General features: G+C 43.9%; 2 protein-coding genes across 5 annotated transcripts in view; one reads left to right on the top strand and one right to left on the bottom strand.

Annotated features, from left to right (window-relative positions):
* LOC127055317 (uncharacterized) overlaps positions 1 to 22,570 on the top strand; it is a 210,018-nt gene that overhangs the window by 41,848 nt on the left and 145,600 nt on the right. The window lies entirely within an intron of this gene.
* The window catches only part of ZNHIT6 (zinc finger HIT-type containing 6), a 66,944-nt gene that overhangs the window by 16,356 nt on the left and 28,018 nt on the right, over positions 1 to 22,570 (bottom strand). The window lies entirely within an intron of this gene.

Below are 22,570 nucleotides of genomic sequence, written 5' to 3'. Positions count from 1 at the left end.
AGTCACAGAAATACCTTCAGAACCTCCAGAAAATATAGATTCTGCTGAAGACACAGTTACAGCAAGCCATATCTCCTCTCTTTTGTATCAATGAGCCTTTGACTATGGAAATCAAAGTACAATTGGAATCAGAAGTGATAGAAACATGTAAAATAATATTCTAACAGTTACAATAAAATTGAATGATTGAGGCAAGAGTGAAGAAAGACCCAGTGGAAAACAGACAGGTAGGGACACTTTTTAATCTATGTAGTGAGGCATAGCGGCCTCCCACTGAGCCAGACAGGGAGAGTCCACACTCTGAACCAGGGTGGGCAGGGCCAGGCCATGCTTGCACACCCATCCCACCGGAAGTCAGGAGGTGGAACAGGAAGTATGAAGGGAGGGTCCTGCAGTTCAGTAGTGCTGCAGTTACCAGAGAAAAACAGGCACCTCTTGCCCATTCCCAGGCTGACAGACTGTAGTAGAGTCCTGCTGAACCGAGGACAGGACAGAACTGCTGGCGCTGTCCACTGACCCAGGCACTGAAGAGTCACTGGCCTTTTACCCTGAGGAAACAAAGGACCCCTGCGGATCCAGTTACACCTCAAAGGAATGGTAGGAAGTGACCCAATCTGGCTGCATTGCTGCTGGAGACCTGGTTAGTGTGTTGTGGCTGGATTCCGTGTTGACCCAGTGACGGAACGCTCTGCCACTGTTTGGGCCCCAGCCCAGGGCCCTATGGAGTCAGGTGGGCCTAGGCTCCTCTATCCCCTGCCACCCCACCCCCACTCTAGGCCAAGAGGCCTGCGTTTGTCGGCCATCCACTGGAACCAGGGTACAGGCCAGAGCCATAGACTATTGCTGCTCTGCCCTGACTGAAGGTCTGGGCTCAACGAACTTGCCTGTCCTGCCCTGAAGGCTGGGGCTCATAGACTTGTGCTGCTCTGCCCAGATCGTGGGCTAGAGCCCCTAATTATTTGCTGCTCTGACCAGACTGCAGGCCGGAGCCATAAGCTGTTTAATGCTCTGCTAATTCCCTGACTCTCGGCGATGCCCAGTGACATAGTAAGGCAGAGTGGCCTCCCAATGACCCAGAGGGGGAGGGACCACCCCTAACCCACTACAATCTACTTATCACCTAAATTAGTAGTGATATTTAAATACTCAATATAGATAAGCTTTTCATTGTTAGTCTAGAGACACTAGGTAACAGTGAAGGGGAAGAAAAGATACTAAGACAGGAGTTCTCAGACTTTTGTACTGGTGACCCCTTTCACATAGCAAGCCTCTGAGTGAGACCCCCCCCCTTATACATTAAAAACATTTTTGTATATATTTAACACCTTTATAAATGCTGAAGGCAAAGCAGGGTTTGGGGTAGAGCCTGACAGCTCATGACCCCCCACGTTATAAACTCTCGACCCACTAAGGGGTCCCGACCTCCTAGTTTGAGAACCCCTGTATTAAGAAAATAAAGAGTGGAACTAAGCCATCTTGGAAGGACAAAGGTTGTCCTTATCACTTTTTGAGAATGAGGCAATGGCTCAGAGCTGAGCAGAGTAAAACTTGTCTAAAGAGAAGCATAGAAAAACAGTAAAGCATTAAAAGCAGATAGTTTGTCTGCTGCAATGATTCCTTTGACGAAGTGAGGGGTAATTTGTGAAAGAGGAGTTTGGGCTGCATAATGATAATCCAGAGACTCCAACCAAAGGACAAACCATTCTGGATTTGCTTGTCACTTATGGGAGAGTGGTAGAAAATATGAAAATCCTTGGGACTGGAGGGAAGGGAACGAGATTGGAACTAGTGAATGTCAGCTGCCTGGATTCAATACAATCAGGTTAACAGAATGCAGCAGTACAAAGGAATTACATTTCAGGAAAAAAATGTTGGGAAAATAAAGAATTCAGTAAGGCATAATGGGAGGAAATATTAAAATCCACTCATACAAAAGACACTTGGAGTTTCCCAAGACATTACAATTAAGATGCAGAAGACAGAAAATCTTATAAAAATAATTAGCCATGTGGCCTCACAAGGAACTGCTGTTAAAAAATAATGATACGTTAAATGGTAAGATGGGTAGGTAATCAAACAAGAATATTCTGAGTCAGTTAAGGCTGGCATAGAAAAGATAAAGGCAGCAAAATGAGCTAATGCTAGCTAGAGGAGCTAAAGGAAAGTCTCCAAAACCAAAAAGCACAAGGGAGAAAGCAAGTCAGCTAATACTTCAGAAGGATCAATTAAACGGATGTCTCAAAAATAACTCCGATAGTGTCATTTTCTATACTACTAAATTACTTCTTAAAAAAAAAAAAAGTCATGGACAGTTAGTTATCAAAAGACTAAAGGAAAAATCAAAACATGTAACTTCTATCACTAGTGTAATATTGGAGAAATGGGGAGAAAAAAGGGAATGCTGGAGGTGTAGTGTATTTTGAGTTTAGTACATTCTATAAGGTTTCATAAAATATTACTTGAAACAGTTTGAACAATCATGTGGACTGCAAACAGCCTAAGTGACTGTAACCAAAGCATAATGAAAAGTGGTCATGTACAGAGCAGGAGGAAGTGTTAGGTCAAGTTTCATTTATATCTTAATTAATGGAAGTAAACAGCACATTAATGGAATCTGCAGATGCTACAAAACAGAGTTTTATTCCTTGTAAGTGGGGAAGGATTTTACAAATAGGCATTTTATGAGGATGTGGGTGGGACAGTAATGTTGTAAAACTTGTTTCAGAAGTAGAGACAGCTTTTAAGTTGCAGGTCAGACACAGACTCTGTCATTTAAGATTCCTAGTTAGCGGATTCTTATGTACAAAGTAAGCATTATTGCCTGGCTAGCAATATTTTTGGAAATATTAGCACAAGGAATGATATAGATTTATAGACTTCAAGGCCAGAAGGGACAACTATAGTCTGATTTCCTGCATAACACAGGCCACAGAATTTCACCCAATTATTCCTGAAGTGGAGGGAATTATTATTCTTACGAGAATATTATCAAGCCCAGCAACTTGTAGTTTTAACTAGTCTATATTTTAGAAAAACATCCAATCTCAATTAAAAGACTTAAAATGATGACAAATTTACCACTTCTCTTGGTAATCTGTACCAATGATTAATTACTCTCACTGTTAACGAAGTTGCATCTTTTTTCTAGTTTATATTTTTCTAACTTCAACTTCTAACCACTGGATCTCATTATGTCTTTGTCTGCTAGACTAAAGAGTTCTCTAGGTATCTTTCTACTTGTGTAGGTACTTCTTTCATTGTGAGACCCAGCTGGCAAGCCTAGGGCATGGCAGAGAAAGAACAAAGAATTCTACTCGATCTCCAATTAGAGCAGCAGTTACACAGGGACTGCTATCGCACCGTATAGAGCAGGCCTAACACACCCTGAATTCAGTCCAGAGGAGATAAATCCAACTCTGACAGTGCAGAATCCTTACTCCACCCTTCACCATGTCCGATCCCAATCCAAAACTAAGCTCCAGAACATGGATGTAAACATACAGTATCTTTAAAACAACTGCAAAGGCAGTTATCTTTGCAACAAACTCTACTTTGTGACAGAAAGAAGATAAAAAGCTGATGCAATAGCCATTGGCTAATCCAGTGTAATGAAATGTGACATGGAATAAAAGATATCTGGAAACACTAACACAGGACCTTTAATGTACTGTAGACAGAATGATGTTCCAGTTAAGAGGACTTATTACTTCCTCATATTCACTACTTTTGACATGCGTTTTCCCCATTCCCTCTATTTTAGACTGGTACATCTTATCTTGCCTAAAACTTAAATCTTGACTCTGTATTGTTACTCATCGGTCTTAGGCTTTTACAGCTTATTTGTGTAAGAGGCTCATTGCCATACACTTGCCAATAAGGGGTTACTAACCCTTTGAGGAAAGGGAAAAAATATAAATAAAAAAAATAAACACTCCTTTCCTGGCAAACAAGCAGGAAGGTCAAGTCCCTCCTTGGTGGGGGACAAATAGTCCTACTTCCCTTCTGTCAGTAAGAGATAAACAGAGGGATTCCCCTTTGGCAAGGTCAGAAGGAAACAGCGCTGGTTCTCCTTTCTGACAGGAACATAAAAGGCTCCCTTTTCAAGTCTGCCCTTGTGACAGAAGGGACAGCCAAGAGACCATTTTTCACAGCAGTCTGGCTTCACTGAACAATCCTGTGTGTTCTCTGCTCAGTTGTGAGCAAGCTCAACTTCTTTCTTCCAGAAGCCCTTGCCCCAAAACCAACCTTGCTTTACAGAAACACCTTAATATGGCCCAGTTGAAGACTCTTCTTGCCAAACCTAGCAGCCAATGAACCCTTATGAAACAAGGCAGAATCTCTTCTCTCACCCCTAAAGGGATTTACCAGCTTTGCTATCCTGATGGATGCTGGCCATATATACATCATCACATGCCTTTTATTTACATGCCCCTCAGATCTCCCCCAGAGCCTACAGAAACTCCTAGCTGACCAGACAGGCAGGAGGTAAGCCATGACTAATGTTAAATGGATGATTATATTCTCTCATCCTCCACCTCTTCCTCTATACTCCTTTCCCCATGTTTGTAGCTTTTGTGCAGTATTAGCACAGTAAGGCCCTGACTCCTTGATTGAGGTCCTTAGGTGCAGTAATACAAACAATTAAAAAGAGTTCATTAAATCCAATGGAATTCACTATTGGGTATTAAATGCTGTTTTGTGAAACTGTCTCCAGGTTTAAAACAATTACTCCTGAGAAAACAACTTATTGCTCAAGATAGCAAGAAGGACATGTTCTATCCAGACTGGAATTATCTATAAAAGTTTCTCAAAGGTCAAGTAAGCGATTATGAACATTCAGCTTGGCATACTAAAGATTCAGATCATATGCATGTGTTACTGTTAGCAATCACTACATTTCTGCTTTCCATTTGTGTTGCGTAATACAAGGTTTTAGTAAAGAACATTCAGTGAATAGGAATGAAAATTGACGATCATTACAGTAAAACTTACAAGTTTTGGAAACTGCTGCTCCCTATTGTTTTTAATCAGTTGAAAAATTCAAGCTAACTATTACTAAAAGGAGCAGACAGACTGATATTCCCAAGAAAAAAGGGAAAGCAGAACTTTAGTTGGATACAGAATGGTTGGAGTTGCTGACAACAGTTAAGGCTGATGATGGACTGATCAGGAGATTTAAAAGATATGTCAAACTGTAAGAGAGGCTGAAGGAAAAAGAAAGTTTTAATAAAAAAATGAAATTGGGGATAAATAAGAACACTCAAAGCATGAGAGGCATGGAAGGAGTACATTTAGATCTAGCTGTTGGGGAGAATCTTCAATATTCATGCAGAAGTGATATTAAAAATTATTATAACTTTAAAATCGTTACAAACTTGTTTGCACTTTTACTGAATACTAAGATATAACTAAGAATGTTACAGTCAGGTGCTTGGAAATAAAGCAGTACATATGTTTCACTAGTTCTGTTACAAAATGTTAAAGCTAAAGGTTTCTGCTTCTATATTTCAAGGACAATCAAATCTCAAGACACAGCGACCATGTAAAACGCTCATATTTTAAGTAGAGCCTTAATTGTAAAAAGAAATGCAGGGTGTGTTATCAGAGCAATAAATCTAAGAAGAGTGGTCTCTACTAACCCCCACACTCTTGTAAGAAAACCTGCTTGTGTTCTTAAAACTTTCAGAGAAGAATACGTAGGTGGAGAAGTTTTAAACTTGTTTATTTCTTAAATGCAGAAATGACAAACACCTCTGTGAAATACAGACTTGCAAATATGTTAGCTAAATGCAAAGCTCCTAATATAGCTCTTAATGTCATTGCTATGTAAATAGTAAAATGCTTCATGTACCAACATGGCATCTAATGACCTTGCTAAACCAGTGTAAAAGCCATTAAGTATAGAATATTTATATTAATGGGAAATTAAGAACTGGCACAGGATAAGAAAACCCTTAACTAACTCCAGAAGATAAGAATCATCTCTCTAAAGTCAACAACTTTTAATTATTTAAGCTAAAGACTTTGAGTTATTTAATTAAAAAATACATTTGAAGACTAAAACTTTTGTATAAACAGGCGTGTTCGGGATTTTTGAAAACAGAAATTCATTTTCTGTCAAACTCAAAAAAATGGAAAGAATTTCTCTGAAACTGGCTGAATAAAGAGAGTTAACACTAACTTTACAAATTATCTGGATCTTTCCTACCTCAAAAACAAAGGCAATTAAAGAAATGTTGCATATTCATTAAGCAGACTGTACGTTCAGGAACTGAAAATGTCAACTGAACTAACCCCGAAGGAATGAAGCAGTGATCTTTGAATCTAAACAACCCTGCAAGAGGTGTGTTTTCCTATAATTTAATGGAAATAGGAAGGGGATGGGTATAAAAAGCTCTTAAGTGAGCACTCCTCACTTGCACACTCTGCTACCAAGCTCAAACACAGCACTGCCACAAACAGTAAGAAAAACCATTTAAGAAAGATGACTCAAGAAGAAATCAACTCAAGGAAAATCTCCCCAAGACTTCAACTTGGATTGGTGAGATGAAGTTATCTAAGACACTGCCAACAGATGAAAATTTAAAACTACTGTCATGATTTTGATGGAATGTTGGAATGCTGTTGTAATTTAAGACTAACAGTTTCTCCTGTTCATCACCAAGTGGTTAGAAGACCATGTACTTCTTGAGAGGAGATGGGCTAAACATTGGTAAACAGAGAAATAGTGGAATGTAATTGGCCTTAAGAGTCTTAATATTCATAATTGGCTCATTAAACGCTGCTTCTAAGTAACAAATTTAAAATGTTTTCCTTGATTTCATAGGGTTTAGCTAAAACTGCCTACTTTGCCAACTATAAACTGGTTAATTATTTAATAACACTGCTCTACAGCCAAAATGCTTCTGAAATAAATGTAGTCCAACTTTACTAATTCTGGATCACTGAGAATGAAAATGATGCTTAAAATTGTTGATTGGCTCTAGTTTTCAAGATATGCTATTGGGTCAGTATATACGACCCTTGACTTGGGAATGGCGGAGGATAAGTGAGTTATAAAGGGAAGGGATCTCAATTTAAACCAGAAATTACTAAAATACATCTTTGACTGGATCTATGAATAAATCTATGACTGGGTTTGGACAGTACTTGCTTTTTAGGCAAAACAATGAATGATGCAATCTGAAGCTGGTATTGCGTCATACACGATATGAATTGCATCATGTTATTCCTAGACGTCATGGATGATGCAATCAGAACGAAGCTGACATCACTCTGCTGAACAAATTGCCCTATATCAGCTCTAGAAATCATACAGTGTCGTGCTCTCTTATTTGTCAGTGTTTGATTTTGCAAAGGGACACATTTCTGTTTAGCCAAAGTGAGCAGAGATGCCTCGTACTTGTGTGAACAGTGCAGATGACTTCTGCTATGTTTGTGGTGAAGTGACTTTTGCATCACAAAAGTGCAGCATAACCACTATGGTTAAGAAAGCCTGTCACCTTTATTTTGGCTGCAAAATTGGAGATCAGGACAGAGGTGGGCCCCACACATATGCTGCAATACTTGTGCAACAAATCTTCGCCAGTGGTTGAACAGGAAAAGGAAATCTATGCCTTTTGCAGTGCCAATGATTTGGAGAGGGCCCACAGATCATACCAGCAATTGTTACTTCTGCATGGTGCCTACAGTTGGGAAAGGTGTGTCAAAGAAGAAAAAGTGGACTGCGCATTATCCAAACATTCCATCAGCTATACGCCCAGTACCCCACGGAGAAGGACTGCCGGTTCCTGATGCACCAGAATCATTCTCACTTGAGTCAGACAAGGAAGAGGAAGAGGATGAAACTTCTGGTCCTGAATCATCAATGTCACAGGACCCACATTTTCTCCCATCCTCCTCCTCTGAACCACACCTCATAACACAAGGTGAACTGAATGACCTTGTCAGGGATTTGGAACTACCCAAGAGTAAGGCAGAGCTGTTGGGCTCCAGACTACAGCAGTGGAATCTCCTGGCAGGCTATCAGGGCAAATGGAGCCCATCAATGCTTGCAGACTATTGCTGGACAGTGACAAGAGATGCTCCATTTAATGAATACAAGAGACAAGCCAAGAAGCGCCGAGTAGACACTGAATAGGACTAAACTATGTACATAATAGTTTTTTGCCTTTTGTTTCATAATAAATTTTATTTATATAACCCTTTTGCTGATTTTTAAAGTGTTACATAAACAGGACAGGTGAAATATTATCATGTAAAGCAACCATAAACACATGAAAAGACCTAGGTTTACAATTTATGATTAAAACTCTACTATCTACACAATATACATAGACATAAAATGTAAAAACTTAAATATCTTAGAAACAGTAGCCAATCCGTTGTTTTAATTGTCATATTTGAATTCAGCATATCAAAATACATAATAAATATCACAGTTTATCTCTGAAGCAGATGACTTCTCAAAAATTGTAGACCAGTGTAATAACCAACAGGTTCACCAGACTTGAAACAGAATTCTTTAGCCCATCTATAAACATTGTTAGCTGCCTAACGTCATAGTAAGGGATGGACTCACAATAATTTTGGAAAATAATTTACTTTGGTCTTAACTTACCAAGAGAGAAGAGCCCACAGAGGGGTTCACTCTCAAGGGTAGAATCTCTGTTAAAGCTCTCTCCAGAAAGATATACAGAAGAAATTGAAATGGTCGCTAGTTTATCACTTGTATTGTGTCATTTGTGTTGTTTTGTTTAAAGTTTTCTTTTCCTTTCTTTGATAATAAAATAGCCCTGGTTAATAATTGTGATTATTTTGCTTGGTCTTGATCAGAATACTATTTTTGTTTATACCACATCTTACACTCCAAGACAATTTTCTGAAGGTGAAGTGGCACATTGAATAAATACACAATGAAAGCAAATGGATTTTTATTAATTAGGAGATGCAGTCAACTTCCATTTACATTTGATTTTAATTTTAACCTACCGTGTCTACTTGTGACGCCTACAATTACTTTAACTGGAAGGTTAGAGAAAGAAAGGCTCCCTATTTCTATCAGTTTGTCTTTTTAGACAATAACCCTATTTGGACACAAACTGTGCTTTCTTTCATATTTGTACAGATCATAGCGCATGGCAGGTGCACTCAAATACATAAATAAAAACTCATAAGTCAATATCAACATTTACAACTGTCATAACTATAAAGGGAAGGGTAACAACCCTCCTTTATACAATACTATAAAATTCCTCCTGGCCAGAGGCACCAAAATCCTTTTACCTGTAAAGGGTTAAGAAGCTCAGGTAACCTGGCTGACACCTAACCCAAATGACCAATAAGGGGACAAGATACTTTCAAATCTCAGGGGTGGGGGTGGGGGGGAGGAGCTTTTGTTTGTGCTCTTTGTTTTGATGGTGTTCGCTTTTGGGACTAAGAGGGACCAGACATCAATCCATGTTCTCCAAATCTTTCGGAACAAATCTCCCATATTTCAGACTTGTAAGTAACACCCAGGCAAGGCGTGTTAATTTATCTTTGTTTTCTCAACTTGTGAATGTTCCCTTTGTTAGAGGGAGGTTTATCCCTGTTTTGTTGTAACTTTGAAACTAAGGCTAAAGGGGGTTCCCCTGGGCTCTCTGAATCTGATTACCCTGTAAAGTTATTTTCCATCCTGATTTTACAGAGATGATTTTTACATTTTCTTTTTAATAAAATCCTTCTTTTAAGAACCGGACTGAGTTTTCTATTGTTCAAAGACCCAGGGGTTTGGGTCTTTGATCACCTTGTAACCAATTGGTTAGGATAGTACTCTCAAGCCTCCCCAGGAAAGGGGGTGTAAGGGTTTAGGGGGAAGAGGAACTCCAAGTGGTCTTTTCCCTGTTTCTTGTTAAATCACTTGGTGGTGGCAGCATACCAGGTTTTAACCTAAGCTGGTAGAAATAAGCTTAGGGGGCTTTCATGCGGGTCCCCACATCTGTACCCTAGAGTTCAGAGTAGGGAAGGAACCCTGACAACAACAAAGTGCATTTCAGCACAATCACTATTACAGGATACATACTATCTTTAAGTGATAGAGGAATGTACATCAAGCTTTTTAAATTCGTCAAGGAGTTGGTTTTAGTGATCTTAATAGCAAAGAGCATAATATTAGCAGAATCTAAGCAACTTTAATCCCTAGATATTTAAAAAAAACAGTAGGCCAAAGAGGAAAATTCTCTCTGGGCATGGAAATAAGAGTTTACCAAAGCAAATAACTCCTACTTCTGCCAGCTGATCTTGAGACAGGGAAGTGCTCTAAAATTACTAACGTCCAGCATTCTGGGAAGCAACCGTTCTGGACCAGCTAAAGCAAAATAAGTGGTCACTAGCATAAAGAGATTACATTTAGAAGAGAAGCACTTGCAATACTTGTTTAATGGATTTTTCTTCCTCACTATCCACTACAATTGAGTAAAATAGGATGGCTGTGTTTTCCATTTGTTTGCGAATGTCACTCACTGCAGCTAGCAAGAGGCAATCTGATGGTGAGTGTTGATGTTTTAAGGTTTCTTAAAGCACTGAAATATGAGTTGCCCCAGGACAAAATGTACAGACCCCATCCTTGGAGCCCTTTGAGAGTGTGAACTCCACTGAAGTCAATGGAAGCTCTGCATTAGGAACACCTGTAGCACATAACCTGATTTCACTCAGTATTCCTGTACTGTTCAAGGAACTGATCCAAAAACTCACTGAAGTTAATGGAAGGCTTCTAGGCCTTTAAAGCCAGATTTTAAATCACACTACGCACCTACCTGCATCTTTACGTGCCTAAACACCTTTTAAAATCTGGCTCTTGGTGTTATATTAAAATTAACTCCATGACAGTTTATTCTGAAAAAATTAATAATGAGTCATGAACAGTTAACAGGCTAGGAAGAAAATTAACTTATGAAAGGATCCTTGTTGAGTTTCAAAAAAGACAGTCTGTTAGAAAAAATATTTCTTGCAAATCAAATTTGTCCTAGTCAGTATTAACTCAACAGGAGAATATTATATGAATGATTTAACAGTAGCCTCATCACGCAATATTTATATTGGTATAAATGCATGTAAACCGCATGTCTTTGTTTACTAATCTGATGTAACTATTCTGACCATCAATTTAGTTACTGTGAACATCAAGTTCTTTGCTTAACAAAGGCAAATCTGGCAGCACTCTCAGGAAAATGAGAAGGTGTATTTCCCAAACTAGACTGTATAATTTGGCAGTTGCGTTTTTCCTTCTCTTAGTGGAAAAAGCAATAATCTTACCACATGAAGTCACTTTGAAGGCATCTCAAATAAAGGATTAGACACAGTAAGGGCATTAATTTATTTTGAAGAAAGAAAATATTATTTTATAAAAGAATTTAGAAGAGTGCAAAAATCATCCAACGGGCATCAGTTAAACCTCCCCTGGAATAGTTTCACCCCAGAACAAAACTTAGACAAACTGAATACTGCATACCAGGTGATAGGGGTTAACAACTCCAGATGGAAAACTTCATTTTTAGCAATCCATCCAAAAGCAGATTTTCCCAAACCAACAAGAAGAGAGCTGTGGATTTCAGAGTAAAAGGAGCACTTTTGTGTCTACATAACACTGGTGTTACTAATCCTCCCTCTAAATTAAACTACAGTTACCTTAAAAAGGATCTTTGATGAAACCAACCTGATCTCCTTCTTTGAGAAGGTGATAGACTATTTAGACAAAGGAAATGCCTTACTGAAATAGAGGTAAATTAGGTCTACCACATTTGACACGGTTCCACATGTGGAATTATTAGTCAAATCGAAAAAGATGGGGATCAATATGAGAATTGAAAGGTGGATAAGAAACTGGTTAAAGGGGAGACTACAACGGGTCGTACTGAAGGGTGAACTGTCAGGCTGGAAGGAGGTTACTAGTGGAGTTCCTCAAGGATCAATCTTTGGGACCAATCTTATTTAACCTTTTTATTACCGACCTTGGCACAAAAAGCGGGAATGTGCTAATAAAGTTCGCGGATGACACAAAGCTGGGGGGTATTGCTAACACGGAGAAGGACCGGGATATCATACAGGAAGATCTGGATGACCTTGTAAACTGGAGTAATAGTAATAGGATGAAATTTAATAGTGAAAAGTGCAAGGTCATGCACTTAGGGATTAATAATAAGAACTTTAGATATAGATTGGGGATGCATCAGTTGAAGCAACAGAGGAGGAGAAGGACCTTGGGGTATTGGTAGATCACAGGATGACTATGAGCCGCCAATGTGATATGGCCGTGAAAAAAGCTAATGTGGTTTTAGGATGCATCAGGCGAGGTATTTCCAGCAAAGATAAGGAGGTGTTAGTACCGTTATATAAGGCGCTGGTGAGACCCCACCTGGAATACTGTGTGCAGTTCTGGTCTCCCATGTTTAAGAAGGATGAATTCAAACTGGAACAGGTTCAGAGACGGGCTACTAGGATGATCCGAGGAATGGAAAACCTGTCATATGAAAGGAGACTCAAAGAGCTTGGCTTGTTTAGTCTAGCCAAAAGAAGGCTGAGGGGGGATATGCTTGCTCTTTATAAATATATCAGAGGCATTAATATTAGGGAGGGAGAGGAATTATTTAAGCTTAGTACCAATGTAGATACAAGAACGAATGGGTATAAACTGGACACTAGGAAGTTTAAACTTGAAATTAGACGAAGGTTTCTAACCATTAGAGGAGTGAAGTTCTGGAACAGCCTTCCAAGGGGAGTAGTGGGGGCAAAAGACATATCTGGCTTTAAGATTAAGCTTGATAAGTTTATGGAAGGGATGGTATGATGGGAGAGCCTAATTTTGGCAACTGATCTTTGATTATCACCAGATAAGTATGCCCAGTGGTTGCTGATGGGATGTTGGATGGGATGGTATCTGAGTTACTGCAGAGAATTCTTTTCTGAGTGCTGGCTGGTGAGTCTTGCCCACATGCTCAGGGTTTAGCTGATCGCCATATTTGGGGTCGGGAGGGAATTTTCCTCCAGGGCAGATTGGCAGAGGCCCTGGAGGTTTTTCGCCTTCCCCTGCAGCGTGGGGCATGGGTCACTTGCTGGTGGATTCTCTGCAGCTTGAGGTCTTCAAACCACAATTTGAAGACTTCAATAACTCAGGCATAGTTTAGGGGTTTGTTATAGAAGTGGATGGGTAGGGTTCTGTGGCCTGCTTTGTGCAAGGGGTCGGACTAGATGATCACACTGGTCCCTTCTGACCCTAGAATCTATGAGTGGCCTATCAAGGGTCTAATAGTCACACACTACAATTCTAGGTAATGGTGGGAAGGTGTGCTTTGAGTCACTCAACCAAAGCTGCTCCAAATGATTCAAGAATAATACCAATACATAATGAAAGAAATCCCGGCAAAGTCCTCCTCAACCAAGATAGGCTTCCATATTATGTGCACTTCAGGAAGAAGAATGTCACTATCTAACATAAAAAGGAGTCAATGGAAAGCAAGCAAGCTTCATGTTGTTCAACAGCTAACCAGTCTATCTGTGCCCTAGTGGTATTAGCTAACTGTTGTTTAACTTCCCGAGGTGGGACTCTCATGTTTTAAGTAAAAACATGTAGTAGCTGGCAAATATAAATATTCTCCTGAGAAAAATATATTTAAAGATAGTATTTTGTAAATGACATTCAAATTAAAATGGCTGTTACACGGTGAGCCACAGAATGAAACAGTCAAAATTAAACCACAAACTCCTGTTCTATAAACATTTTCAGGAAATACTGAAATCCTCTTGCAAGATGCTTATCTTAAAACTAGGAGCCTAATAATAATCCTATTTAGTTCTCTGAAACATGCAGTGGTTCTCAACCTATTTACCATTGTGGACTGCATATGCTCTCTGTGTTATGTGGGTCACATACATATGGATATATACTATCTCTATGGCGCTGAGGATGTCACATGGGCTACAGCTGTGCGCTGATAGGGTCGTAAACTGAGAACCACTGCTTTAACGATTCCTAACTGCAATTATGAGGAGCACTGTCTTAAAAGACTCTGGACTAAAACCTTACATCCAATTTGACAATGTATAGTTTTAAAGTCCTCCTATTATCTAATAATTTTAATAAGGTGTTTTTTGAACCCTAGATAATACAATATTCATATGAACTTAAAGGCAGTATACTGGTACTATCCTCCAGCAACCTGCTACTCAGTGGTAAAAGGGTCCCTTTCACACAGCTGGGTCATTGCTCTGCCTGATTTTAGATAATGTGAGCAAAGCAGAGCACTGGTGGATTATGGGGTACTCGTTGTACTTATAGGCTTGTCTATCCAGGCATGTAGTGCATGGAATGCTGCAGAGTGAAACAGCAGTATATCCAGGGCCGGCTCCAAGGTTTTCACCGCCCCAGGCAGCAGAAAGAGAAAAAAAAGAAAAAAGAGAAAAAAGAAAGCAAGCCACAATCGCGATCTGCAGTTCTACTGGTGCCGCTTCAGTCTTTGGCGGGAATTTGGCGGCTGGTCCTTCGCTCCGAGATGGAGTGAGAGACCCGCCACTGAAGACCCGGATGTGCTGCCCCTTCCCCTTGGCTGCCCCAAGCAGCTGCTTGCTGAGCTGATGCCTGGAGCCGACCCTGGGTATATCAAAGTGTACTACAGAACTTTTAGGCCTGGCAGCAGGGCCCACACAGCCACTTAGTGGGCAGCAGGCTAGAGCACCGTAGATTTACACCCTGGCTTGTTGGGCTTGTCTGTATGGAGATCTAGTGCACATGTTATTAAGAATAACCTGGCCTGCACAATAGAAGAAAAGCTGTTAACACTACCCTTACTAATATAGGGCAGCAACATGGTGGTGGGGGAAGACATGGTCAGGAGGAACGCACAAGGGGAGGAAGTTATAGCAAAGATCAGCATTCAACTTCCTTGCTGCGCCCAAAACTGCGCTAAAAACAAGCATATCTGTTTTAACAGAACTGACACTGATATATTTGCTAAGTGTTAATATTTTAAAAGGGATGCCATCAGCTTTAAATCTATCACTTAAAAAAAAGTTACCTGCTTCAGTTCCTCACCAAATTTTTGGTGTTTTACAATCACATTTTCCTTTTAAAAATATTTTGCTTCCTTTTTCTGTGTGTAAGAACCACACAAAAACTGAAGATAACTGACTGCACAAAACGTGTTGATAAATGTCGTTAATCTAAGAAAGATTTTTCTCTCTAACACAGTCCTCTTTGTAATCATAAAAAGTGAAGATTTCAAACAAAAGAGCAATTCTGATGTTGGTGACTGCTCTTAAATTCTCCTCTAATACTCAACTTCAACCAGAACTTTAGTCTCTCCTTTAAAGCACTGGGCTTCCTATTAGAATGCTGCCTATTAGACATTACTGTGGAACCACAGCTCAGGTCTACCTTTGGTCTTGGTTAGTAGGTTTAGGCTATTTTTCCTAAAGCTATGGTAAGTTAATCAAGCACAGAACAAGTTTTAATTTCTATTCACATTCCACAAGAGGAATGCATAATTATACCCAGGATTCAGCAAAGTACTTATGTACTCACATTAAACATGTAAATAATCTCATTCATTTTGCTGAATATCTGGACACACAAGATGAAGATCAACCTTAAGGGTTTTTAATTTCTTTTAAATTCACTACACTTTCTATCTGAAGATCCAAAAGAGCTTCACAAACCATTAATGAATTTTAGCTCAATTCCTCTGTGAACTAAGAAAAATATAGTGCCCATTTTATAGAAGGAGAAACTGAGAAGAGATTGTGTGACTTGCTGACAGACATGCAAACTTTCCATGATAGAGCAGGTAAAAGAACATACACTTCTGGATTCCAAGTCACATACTTTATAAAGCTGATCCTCCCCTCCTAATCAAATTTATTAGACTAGTTCATAGAAGGAATGCCTACATGGCAAAAAAACAAAACAAAAAACAAAAAACCCAAAACAAAATACTCTGCAGCAGCAAGTCTCAGTTCAGTGGTGGCAGGCAACATATGCACAAAGAGGAAGGGAACAAGATAGGCTGCAATCATAATAAGTAAAGTTTTCAACAACATGTTTGTTTTTGGAGCTCTTGACCCCGCCCCCCAACTAATCAGCAGAGAGCAGAAAAGCCCAAATAAAAATAATTTAAAATGGGCAATTTTTCTAAAAAATACTACTATCAAAAAGGTAATTTTATAAAGTTAGTAAATTTTTATAAAAAGTAGAAGCTGACAAAGTCTCCTTAATGTATTAAATCCTGAAGTGGAAATCAGCTCATTTTATGCAAAGAGAAAAACTGCTAGCTGACAACTATCTTGTAGCCAATGTTACAGTTATTGAGAAACAAGTATCAGAAGAAGAAGAAGTTAATTTGTAAAGTTTCATTTTTTCCATTCAAATCCAGAGTATATTCTACACTCACTCTTGCACAGAGTTTGCAATGAAATTAATTACAGGGAAATAGGATTTCTTGTAACTTCATTAATGTTTTTCTTTAATAGTGGTATGTCACGTTCCAGGGAACAAGTTAGATGACATTAAGTTTGTTACATCTGAAGAAAGGAATGCAGTTTAGAAATCTTAACTAGAAGTTAGTGGTCAACCACAATAAACTATGATATTAAAAGTACGTATTCTTTTCAGTAACAATGGCAGCTGGGTGGAGTGTTCTAAATGGTGCTTATGATACGAGTAGAATTATTTCTTTAGCTATTTTTTATACAGTTTTTATTCTGATGGTATAAAACAACTTTTGTCCAGAGCTAATATAATAAAGAATAAAATTATATTAAAGTTTAGGTTCAAGAAGCTTAAATCTTGAGTCCAAAAACACCAAAACGTGAAATAAGACGGTTACTTACCTTTGTAACTGTTGTTCTTCGAGATGTGTTGCTCATATCCATTCCAGTTAGGTGTGCGCGCCGCACGTGCACGTTCGTCGGAAGATTTTTACCCTAGCAACTCCGGCGGGCCGGCAGGTCGCCACCTAAAGTGGCGCCGCCATGGCACCTGATATATACCCCTGCCGGCCCATCCGCTCCTCAGTTCCTTCTTGCCGGCTACTTCAACAGTGGGGAAGGAGGGTGGGTGTGGAATGGATATGAGCAACACATCTCGAAGAACAACAGTTACAAAGGTAAGTAACCGTCTTTTCTTCTTCGAGTGATTGCTCATATCCATTCCAGTTAGGTGAATCTCAAGCCTTACCTAGGCGGTGGGGTTGGAGTGAGAAGTCGCGGCATGGAGCACTGCGGAGCCGAAGTCTGCGTCATCTCTGGACTGCTGGACCAGGGCATAATGGGAAGCCAAAGTATGAACGGAGGACCAGGTCGCTGCCCTACAGATCTCCTGGATGGGCACGTGGGCAAGGAAAGCCGTCGATGAGGCTTGAGCCCTGGTAGAGTGCGCAGTCATGTGGCCCGGAGGGGTATGAGCCAAGTCATAACAGGCTCGGATACAGGACATCACCCACGAGGAAATTCTTTGAGATGAGACGGGTAACCCTTTGACACGTTCCGCTACCGCCACAAAGAGTTGGGGGGATTTGCGGAACGGCTTGGTTCTCTCTATATAAAAGGCGAGCGCCCTACGGACGTCCAGTGAGTGAAGCTGCTGCTCCCTGCGGGACGAATGGGGTTTCGGGAAAAAAACAGGGAGAAAGATCTCCTGGTTGACGTGAAAGGCCGAGACCACCTTGGGGAGAAAGGCTGGGTGCGGTCTCAGCTGCACCTTGTCCCTGTGGAACACAGTATATAGGGGATCTACTGTGAGGGCCTGGAGCTCCGACACCCATCTGGCTGAGGTGATGGCCACCAGGAAGGCGGTCTTCCAGTAGAGGTAGAGAAGGGAGCAAGTTGCCAAAGGCTCAAAGGGAGGGGACATGAGCCGGGCCAGAAACAGGTTCATGTCACAGGCGAATCTGTGGGTAAAGACGCTCCAGGCCTTTAAGGAACCTAGTCACCATCGGGTGAGAAAACACCGAGCGGCCATCCCTTCCTGGGTGGAAGGTGGAAATGGCCGCCAAGTGAACTCTTAGAGATGACACCGCCAGGCCCTGTGGTTTGAGGGACCAGAGGTAGTCAAGGATAGTAGAGATGGAGACTGCAGTGGGAAGGAAGTTCCGATTAGCACACCAGCACGTGAAGCGCTTCCATTTGGCCGAATACGTCGCTCTGGTGGAAGGATTCCTGCTCTCCAGGAGCACCTGACGCAGTGGGGTAGGGCAACGCATTTCAGACCGGGTCAGCCACTCAGGAGCCACGCCGTGAGGTGCAGCGATTGAAGGTCCGGGTGACGGAGCCTGCCATGGTCCTGAGTGATCAGGTCCAGGTGAAGAGGCAGGGGGACAGGGTCGGCCAGAGACAGGTCCAGCAACATGGAGTACCAATGTTGTCGGGGCCACGCTGGAGCTATCATGATCAAGCGGGCCCTGTCCCTGCGCACCTTCAGAAGGACCTTGTGGACGAGCGGGAACGGAGGGAATGCGTAGAACAGGTGCGTCGTCCACAGAATAAGGAAGGCGTCCGCTACCGAACCCGGTTCCAGGCCTTGAAAGGAGCAGAACATCTGGCACTTCCTGTTCCCTCGGGACGCGAAGAGGTCCATCCGGGGACATCCCCACCTCCGGAAGAGCGAAAGGGCGACGTCCGGGCGAAGGGACCACTCGTGGGAAAGGAAGGATCTGCTCAGATGATCCGCCAGCGTGTTCCAAACCCTGGGAAGGAAGGATGCGATGAGGTGAATGGAGTGGGCTATGCAGAAGTCCCAGAGCCTCACGGTCTCCTGACACAGGGAAGAAGACCTCGTGCCGCCCTGCTTGTTTATATAATACATGGTCGTTGTGTTGTCGGTGAACACCGAGACACAGCGGCCCTGAAGTTGATGACGGAACGTTTGGCAAGCAAGGCGGACCGCCCTCAATTCCCGTACGTTGATGTGAAGGGTCAGTTCGTGAGGTGACCACCGGCCTTGAGTCCGCAGGGTTCCGAGATGGGCCCCCCAGCCTAGATCTGAGGCATCCGTTGTCAGGGACACCGAGGGCTGGGGCGGATGGAACGGGAGCCCCGCGCACACCACGGACTGATCCAGCCACCACTGCAGGGAACCTAATACATCCTGGGAGACGGTGACAATCGTGTCCAGAGGGTGCCTGGCTGGATGGTACTGAGTGATGAGCCAGGACTAGCCGCATACCCCGTGACAAACGTGCAGGCCACCATGTGGCCCAATAGAGTCCGGCAAGTGCATATTGAGGTCAAGGGTGCTGCCTGCAGTCGTCGTATGATGGCCGTCAAGGTCTGGAACCTTGATAGAGGAAGAACGGTTCTGGCCAGAGTAGAGTCCAGAAGGGCTCCAATAAACTCTATCCTCTGAGTGGGGATTAGTGTTGACTTTTCTACATTGAGGATTAGACCCAAGCTCGCGAAAAGTCTGTTGACCATGCGGACGTGGCTGAGGACTTGTGCCTCTGATGATCCCCGTATCAGCCAGTCGTCGAGGTATGGGAATACATGTATGCGACTGCAACGAAGGTGGGCGACAACTACAGCCATACACTTGGTGAACACCCTCGGGGCCGTAGAGAGGCCGAACGGGAGGACCGCAAATTGATAGTGGCGGCGGTTGACCACGAATCGAAGGAACCGTCTGTGGGGCGGGAAGATGGCTATATGAAAGTATGCGTCTTGCATGTCAAGGGCGACGTATCAGTCTCCAGGATCTAAGGATGGGATAACGGTCCCCAAGGATACCATACGGAACTTCAACTTCACCACGTATCTGTTGAGTTCCCACAGGTCGAGGATAGGCCTGAGGCCTCCCTTGGCTTTGGGGATCAGAAAGTAACGGGAATAAAACCCCTTGCCCCGCTTGCTCTCTGGAACCTCCTCTATGGCTCCTTTGGCGAGGAGCATTCGCACCTCCTGAAGGAGGAGTTGCTCGTGAAAGGGGTCCCTGAAGAGGGACGAGGGAGGGAGGTGGGAGGGAGGGTGCGAAACGAATTGCAGGTGGTATCCAACTTGCAATGTGCGTAAGACCCATCGGCCAGATGTTAGTCGGGACCACGCAGGGAGGAAAAACAAAAGACGGTTGGAAAAGGGAGGGGACGGATCCGGGAGGGAAACTGGTGCAGCGCCCTCGGGCGCACCTTCAAAATGAAGGTTTCGGGCCAGAGGGAGCCCTGGAGGAGCTCTGGTTTTGTCCTCCTTGGTTGCCCAATTGTCTACGTCGGCCATTTCTACTTCATCGTTTGGCGAAGTCTTGCCTCTGCCGGGGTTGGGGATAGGGCCGGCGTTGTTGTTGAGGCCGGAAGGGTCTGCGCTGGGTGACGGGTGTATGCATCCCCAGTGAGTGCATAATGACCCTATTGTCTTTGAGGCTTTGTAGCCTGGGGTCAGTCTTGTCCGAGAACAGGCCCTGACCTTCAAAACGGGAGATCCAGGATGGTATACTGGAGCTCCGGAGGGAGGCCAGAGACCTGTAGCCAGGAAATGCGGCGCATGGTAACGCCAGAAGCGAGAGTCCTGGCGGCCGAATCTGCGGCATCCAGAGATGCTTGTAGGGAGGTTCTCGCTACCTTCTTGCCCTCGTCAAGGATCGCAGCGAATTCCTGACGTGCATCTTGCGGAAGCAGCTCCTTAAATTTGTCCGCTGCTGCCCGGGTGTTGTAAGTGTAGCGGCTAAGGAGAGCCTGTTGATTGGACACCCGAAGCTGGAGGGCACCTGCAGAACAGACCTTTCGGCCGAGCAGGTCCATGCGCCTCGCTTCCTTAGACTTTGGTGCCGGGGCCTGTTGGCCATGGCGCTCCCTCTCGTTCACAGATTGTACGACGAGGGAGCACGGGGGCGGGTGAACATATAGATACTCGTACCCCTTTGAAGGCACCATGTATTTGCACTCCACTCCGCGTGCAGCGGGGGGAACGGACGCTAGTGATTGCCAGATGCTATTGGCATTGGCCTGAATGGTCCGGATAAAAGGAAGGGCGACTCGAGTGGGTGTATCGGCAGATAATATGCTTACCACCGGATCCTCAATTTCTGAGACCTCCTCAGCCTGTAAGTTCATGTTCTGCGCCATGTGCCTAAGGAGGTCCTGATGCGCCCTGAGGTCAAGCGGAGGAGGGCTGGTGGATGTCATTCCAGCCACTGTTTCATCCGGGGAGGATGATGAGGAGACACCCAGCAGGAGTGGATCTGCAAGAGGCTCTGCCTGGAGCACTGCATCAGACTCTGGAGGGAGATCAGGGTCCTGACGGTGAGACAACCCTTCCTCTGCAGGGGAAGGGGGAGGATGAGAAAATGTGGCCTCCGGAGCCCTGTGTTCAGATGCCGTCGAACGTGGGAGAATCTGCTGAGGGCCTTGGGCTTGATGATACGCCCAGGGAGTCCAGAAGCCCCACTGTTGTGGTCCATGTTCCTGGGGGGGAGGAAGGGGGGAAGTATCGGGACCGTCGTGAAGAGGACCGGCACCGTGAGTACGACCAGTACTGCCGCGGAGAACAGTGCCGGGACTGCGAGCGGCGCCTTGATCAAGACCGCCCACGGTGCCGGGACCGCGATGGGGATCGGTGCCAGCTCGGTGAATCCAGAGACGGTGCTCGCATGGCCACAGGCTTGCCTTTAGATTGTAGAACCCGCACCGGAGGCACCGGGGTTGAGGCAGCGTAGACTCAGTTAGTGCTATCAGGTCCCTAGCCGAGGAAAATGTCTCAGGCGTGGAGGGGACCATTAGCTCCACTCTGGATCTTATGGGGGAGCTGTGAGGGACCGGACTCGACGGACCCCCCGGGCCCGGAGTCGATGGAATCCCTGGTAACGATGCTGCGGCAGTAGTTGGTGCCAGGCGCTCCGTTCGAGTCTGCTTGGCCGGAGTGGTGGACATCGAAGGTCTTGCGTCGGGGCCCGGTGCCGGGGAAGGTCGGTGCCGAGGCGTTTTCCCGGGCCCGGCACTCGGTGTCGAGGCTGGAGGGTTAAGAGCTGCTTCCATGAGGAGAGTCTTTAAGCGCTGATCTCTCTCCTTCTTGGTTCTAGAACGCCGACGTTGGGAACGGCTTTTGGAATCTCGGCGCCGATAGCGATGGCTCGAGCCAGAGCATGGAAGAGAGCAGCAGGCCTGTCAGTGTCCATGGCGTACACGCGGTCTGTTTGGGAGGAGACAGACGGCTGTCGGGACAGCCAGGGAGGAGCCGAACGGGACTGATATGGGTCACTTGCTCTAGACAGCGGAGACCTCCTTGGTGCCGGGGACCGGTGCCGGGAGTCATAGCAGTGCCGGGATTGAGACCGGGACCTGCCACCAGCGCGGTGCTGGGAGGTCGACTGGGTGGAGAGCTAGGGACGTGGAGGACAGCTATGCCGCGCTCCACAGTTCCAACGACTGACACGGCGGTAAGAAGGAACTGAGGAGCGGACGGGCCGCCAGGGGTATATATCAGGCGCCATGGCGGCGCCACTCTAGGAGGCGACCTGCCAGCCCACCGGAGTTGCTAGGGTAAAAATCTTTCGACGAAGGTGCACGCGCGGCATGCAGACCTAACTGGAATGGATATGAGCAATCACTCGAAGAAGAAC

This window comes from Gopherus flavomarginatus, chromosome 7, assembly GCF_025201925.1.
Source record: "Gopherus flavomarginatus isolate rGopFla2 chromosome 7, rGopFla2.mat.asm, whole genome shotgun sequence".
NCBI lineage: Eukaryota > Metazoa > Chordata > Testudines > Testudinidae > Gopherus > Gopherus flavomarginatus.
The sequence above is the reverse complement of the archived record's forward strand: the minus strand, read 5'-3'. Positions and strand labels throughout refer to the sequence as shown.